The sequence below is a fragment of the Pteropus alecto genome, unplaced genomic scaffold (genome assembly GCF_000325575.1).
Source record: "Pteropus alecto unplaced genomic scaffold, ASM32557v1 scaffold6, whole genome shotgun sequence".
In the NCBI taxonomy this organism is placed as follows: domain Eukaryota; kingdom Metazoa; phylum Chordata; class Mammalia; order Chiroptera; family Pteropodidae; genus Pteropus; species Pteropus alecto.
Genome location: NW_006437738.1, coordinates 247,805 through 254,031, shown reverse-complemented (window position 1 = coordinate 254,031; position 6,227 = coordinate 247,805).

Here is a 6,227-nt window from a genome sequence, read left to right as displayed (position 1 = left end):
GAAGTGGGCCTTGGGCGGGGCTGCGAGCGAGGGGGCGGGGCCAGAACGGAGCCGGTGCTAGGAGTGGCTTCAAAAGGAGCCTCTGCGGGGGCCTCGCTGGGGTGAAGGAGGGCCGCTGAGCTGGAGGCAGTATGCTGAGGAGAGGGCCTGCGGTGGGAGCGGAGCCTGGGATGTCCCTTGAGCTGAGGGAGGGGACTCTGAGGGGGCACTGAGGAGACGCATCGAAATAAGAGGATACGTGTACCGAGGAGGGCGCTGAGGCAAAGACAGGCTGCTGTGGGAAAGAAGGCCCTAAGATGGGGGCTGTTCCGAGATGAAGAGAGGCCGCTGGGAAGGGGACATGAAGTGGAAGACCTCGAGGCAGGGGAGGGGTGCTGAGCAGGGGCCGCTGAGTGGCGACAGGCGATGTGCAGAAGCCTTATCTTCACGAAGACCCTCGGGTTCGGAGGTCGAATATGGGAGTCTTTCCCCCCTGTTCAAGACTTTTCACTGCCAGATTTTCATACCCGGCTTCACTAATACCTCCGCCTTCCGAACTTCTTTTTCTTCTCTATGACTCTCTTACCATTTGCCACTCTCTAGGCTGTGAGTGAGGCTCTCAAGTGGCCCATTCAGGATGAAGAGTAATTTTTCTTCGTCTCAACTTGAAATTTTAAATAGACAACAGAAGACAAACATATTTTGGTCCAGTTTTTAAATAGATATTTTAGGCTAGCCTTCATGCCAGCAGAGCTGTCTCTGGCAGCGTCATCCTCCTCCCCTTAAAAGGAGAGACTGACTGTTGGGGAGAGTCATGAAACATCCCAAAGAGCATCTGTTGAAGTGGAGGCTGTGATGTATCTTGGATGAATATCTGTGCAAACAGTTTTTTGAGTTCAAGACCTAGTACAGGGCGACCTTTTTTCTTCAGGGTCTGAATCATTTTGCTGGAATAAATAGCAAAAAATTCCCACAATAGCAGTTGGCGTTTTGTAGGACATTTTCCTCCCAGGTGGATTGTTTAAAGAACTAACAAATAACTGCCATAGCCCTTCAAAATCTGTTATTTCCCAGAAACATAGCCTGTCCTTTATATTAAGTGGAAATTAATGCCCATTTTGGGGATGAACTGGATAGCGCTACCAGGCTTTCACTTTGAAGTCTCACCTAAAATAATTATAGCAATTTCAGAGCAACTTGTTAGATGGAGACATCAACTGTACAGAAGAGCTGCAAAGAGCACAGCAAGATGATTTAGGGAATATAACATATGTAGTTTGGTGTAGTGACAGCTGGGAGAGAGAAATGTTCATAATATTTGAAGGTTGTGTGCAGTACACTTAAACGAGCTTGGTAATAAATTCACAAAGTGAGGATAAAAATCTTGTTTGAATATGATATCGATGGTTATATATAACTTTAAAAAATTTTAAAGAAAAGTACACTTGAAGATCTTTCCACTCGAATCAGAAAAAAAAGGACGTCTTTCATATCATACAAAAATTCTGAATATGATGAAGGTGGCATTTCGAATCAATGAGGAAATGATGAAGTCAATGAATTGTGTTGGAACAACTAGGTAGCCATCTGGAAGAAAAATAAAATTGGAACCATACTTCACACCTTATACCAAAATAAATTCCAGATGGACCAAGAAATTAAATGTGAACAATAAAATAATAAAAGTGCTAGAAGAAAACAGGAGACAATTTTTTATTATCTCAGAATTAGAAAAATCTTTTTAAGTATGTCACAAAACTCAGAAGCCATAAAAAGCTTATAAAAATGACTACATTTTTTAAAAATCCCGCATGGCAAAATACCGCTTTCCTATCCTAGATATATAAAGCATGGCAAGACAGAACTTTTGTGTCAATTGGTAAACAATTAGTAATTGTGTCAGTTAACTTTCACAATTTCTCAAATCCTTCAGCAAGTCCACAAGTTCTCTACAAAGTTTAAAATTTTTACATCATTTTTTATGATATTCCAAGAAATAAAAACACAGGCAGTGGAATTATAGTCAAGACCCGAATTTTAAATCATTACACTTTACTGCCCCTCTGTGGACAACCACCTTATAATTAAAGAGGCATATGATTCCACGGCATACATTTGGGTTTCCTCAAACTGGTGCCTGTAATATATAGTCTTAGAGTTTCAAGAACTCAGAGTTGAGAAATGCTCTAGTAGAGAACTAAAGAATGAAGGGTCATCACACACACACAAAATTTTTGCTCACTGCGTACATCTCTTAAACATATTTCATTCATTCAAAAGATGTTTATTGAATCCCTACTGTCAGACACTGTGCTAGGTGTTAGGTGCTAGGGATTCAACAACAAACAAGATAGTGGGGTTACAGATAAGTATATAGGCAATTACAGTAGTATATATACAAAACACATACACACATATGTATACTTTTCAGTCATTTGGGGCTTTCTCATTTATTTAGATTTACTTCCAAGTTTGAAAAACTCCCAACTTTGGCTCATAGTTGCCCAGAGAGGCACGCCCATAACAGTTTATTTAACCAACATTTACTAAACACTTGGTCCCAGCTCTCTGCTCCATATAGAGATAAAGACAGGTCTCTGCCCTCAAGAAGTCATGAGTTTGGTAGGGAAGAGAGATACAGAAACAGCTAACTACACACAGGGCAAAACAAGAGCGATTATACATGCAGTTAGGAACCAAGCAGACTTCTCCCAGGAGATCTTCACATAGGTGGTAACCCTTAATTTGGGGCTGGAAGGATAAATAAAGATTTGCCAGCTTGGCATTGTAGGAAAGACAGAGGGAACACTGAGGCTTATTTAGGGAGCTGACAGTGGCTCTGCTGGAGTGAAAAGTATTAGGGAGACATGAGCTCTCAGAAGCAAAGGAGAGAAGCTAAAGGTAACATCTGATGATAGCTAACATTTATAGCACTTACTGCTTTCCACAGATTAATACACCTACTCCACACACACCATGAAGCAGGAAATATTATCTCTAGTTACAGATGATGGAACTGAGGGACCACAAGGTTAAATAACTTGCCCAAAGCTCACAGTCTGGCTCAGTGTCCATACTCTCAACCAATACGCTAAACCAGTATATGGCAGATCCTGTATATTCATACATGATTTTATTTTCCATGTATAGAAGTATGGTATAAACACACAGAGGAGAGGCAACCAAGCCAGACTATAGTACAGTTCAACCTTCCTAGCTATGTGGACTTGAGGACATTATTTAACCTCTCTGTGTCTCAGTTTCCATATCTGAAAACCAAGAATGATGTCAGTACTAAGTTGTTGTGAGAATTTAGTGGGTTAATACACTCGAAGTATTTGGGCTGCCGTGTGGACAATGGATTGGAGGGGGTTAGAGAGAGGGCAAGGAGAACACCTAAGAGAACACTGTAAAAGTCCAAGCCAGTGGCAATGGTGGCTTCACACAAGAAAGGCCTCAGTTTGAAAATGGAGAAAATTGTACCTCATTCACAGGCCTATAGGACAGAACAAAATAGAGAAACATACTTTAAAGTGTCTAATCCATAGTAAATGCCTTTTTTTATTATGGATAATTTCAAATATATACAAAAGTATATATAAAATAGTATAATACCCCCCATCATCTGGCTTCAACAATTTTTAACTCATGGCCACTCTTGTTTCACATATACCTGTATCCATTTCCTCCATCTCATATTATTTTGAAGCAAATACCATACATCATACGATTTCATCTGTAAATATTTCAGTATGTTTCTCTAAAAGGACTTTTAAAAAGCATAACCATAACATCATTATCACACCTAAACATTAATAATTCTAACATTAAGTATCCAGGCAGCACTCAAATATACAATTGTCTCATGAATGCCATATATTTTTTACAGTTTGTTTCAACTGGGATCCCAAAAATGTCTGCACATTGCAATTTATTGATGTCTTTTAAGTCTCTTTTAACCTATACATTTCCTCTTTCCCCTTGCAACATATTTGTTGAAAAACATGGCATCATTCGCCCTGGAGTTTTCCATAGCCTGAATTTTGCTAATTGCATCCCTTTGGTGTCATTTAATATGCTCCTCTGTCCTCTGTATTTCCTGTCATGGTAATTGGAGTAAGAGTCTAGAACAGATCCAGGTTTGATTATTTGGTAGAGACTGTTTCATAGGTGGTGGTGTAGTCTACTATCAAGAGGCATGTAACAGCTTTGTCTTTGGGGATGTTAGCAACTGTAGATGATTGGCTTAGATCCATGAATTCATCAGGGGTTACAAAATGGTGATATTTTAATTCTATCATTCCTTCTTAATGTGTTACATGGAATATTTCAAAAAGAGAAACTTCCCCTCATCTACTGTTTGGTTATGTAGCAATGCGGTTCATATGGGAATGGCATGATAAATGCTGATTTGTTTCCTTTATTTACCAGTTTTCAAAATAATGAATTGGTTTCCTAGTGTCCTTCAATGGTGACCAATTAACTTTTTAAAGTAATTATATGAATGTGGTGAAAAAATTATATGAATATAGGTGAAAACATGTTTGATGTGCGTCAATCTAAGGCAATTATTATTATTATGGATGCTTAAATTGTCCCATCTTTAGCCAATGGGACCCTAAGTTGGCTCCTGAGTTTCTCTGACAAGAGTCCTGTCTTTGGTAGCTTCTTTGCTGTCTAGTATGAGAAGATGTTCCGTGTTCATCTCATGAGTTTCCTGACCTACACTTGGAACCAGACACTTCTTCAAGGATCCCTGGATCCTTTTAGTGCAAATAGTATTTCAAGACCACAGTCTGGGTCGTTGCTACTGGGTCAGACTTTATTTCTAGGTCATTTCAATGGACAGAGTTAGGAAATTGTTTTTTTAAATAGCTTTATTAAGGTATAAATGACATACAAGAAACTGCACATATTTAAAGTGGGTATATAATGAGTTTATACCTGTGAACGCTTTACCACAATGAAGTTCAGCTAAAAAGTTTCTTTGGGCCTCTTTGTAATCCCTTCCCTCCTCTCCTCCTCTCCCCTCTCTAGCCATTCCCCACCCCATCCTGTTCTTCAGGCAACTGTTTGTTTTTTAAAATAAAACACATCCTTAATTCATAATCAATTCAAAATTAGGACTATAGGATTTTAATTTCATCTCTACTAGATTAACACCTAAATTTCCTTTCTTCCATGCTGAGAATACTGGTTCTCAGTAACATCGACAATGACAGAATCGGAGTATCATACAATTACTCATTTGTTTTATCCCATGTTACAGTAAATGCTTTTTAAATGTTAGTTCTCCTTGATGCTCTACCCCCTCCCCTTATAAAGGGCAAAGAATCCTTCCCCATAATTTTCCCTTCTAATATTTACAAAGAGCAGAGATAGCTCTTTTCATCTGGAACTTCCTGAGAAGCCTATGGTTATGAGTCCCCAGTAATTTCTGGAAAGGGTCTGTGCAGGGATGAAGGATTGTCCTGAAAGATGGCAATGCAGTTTGCCCTGGGCCCAGAAAACCAGGAGACCTAGTATGACAAGATGTTCTTTTCTAGGCAGGGGCTAGTAGTGTAGATAGATGGAAATGAGCAATTTCATCCACTATGATAACTTCTACCATAACGTGGGTGCGTTAAAGGATGTGAGAACATGCAGGAGGGGCACATGTGTCAACCTTGCTGGTGATGTATCAAGGAAGGCTTCCTGGAGGAGGGGACATCAACACGGGGCCCTGAAGGAGGAGCAGGAATTAACGATGTTGAGAGTTAACAGGGAACAGGGAAAAGGAATATCCAGGTACAGAAGCAGCAATAGGCAAAAGGTCAGAAATAGGAGAGGAAGCATGGCTCCTTAGAAGAACTGCAAATGAGTTGATTGTGGCTTGAGGAGCAAAGGGCAGGCGAGAGAGTGCTCTGGTTATCTGAGCCATCCAGAACCTTATACATGGCAGGTGCTCAACATATCTTCGTTTCAGGAGAAGAGTATACTTTTTAACAGCAATGATAACAAGAACAACAAGTATAGCTGGTAGCAATTACCAAGTGAAATACGCTATGCCAGGAACTTGGCATAAATTATCTCATTTAACCATCACAACACTACCCTCCTAGGCAGGCATTCTCTCTCTTCTGCATTCGAGAAAACAAGGTTGGAAAGGTCAAGTCACATAGCTTCTAGGCCTAAAGTCATACACCTAATATGAATACATACATATTCAAATTCAGGATTCAAAACCCTTAATTTTCTAAGGCCAAAAC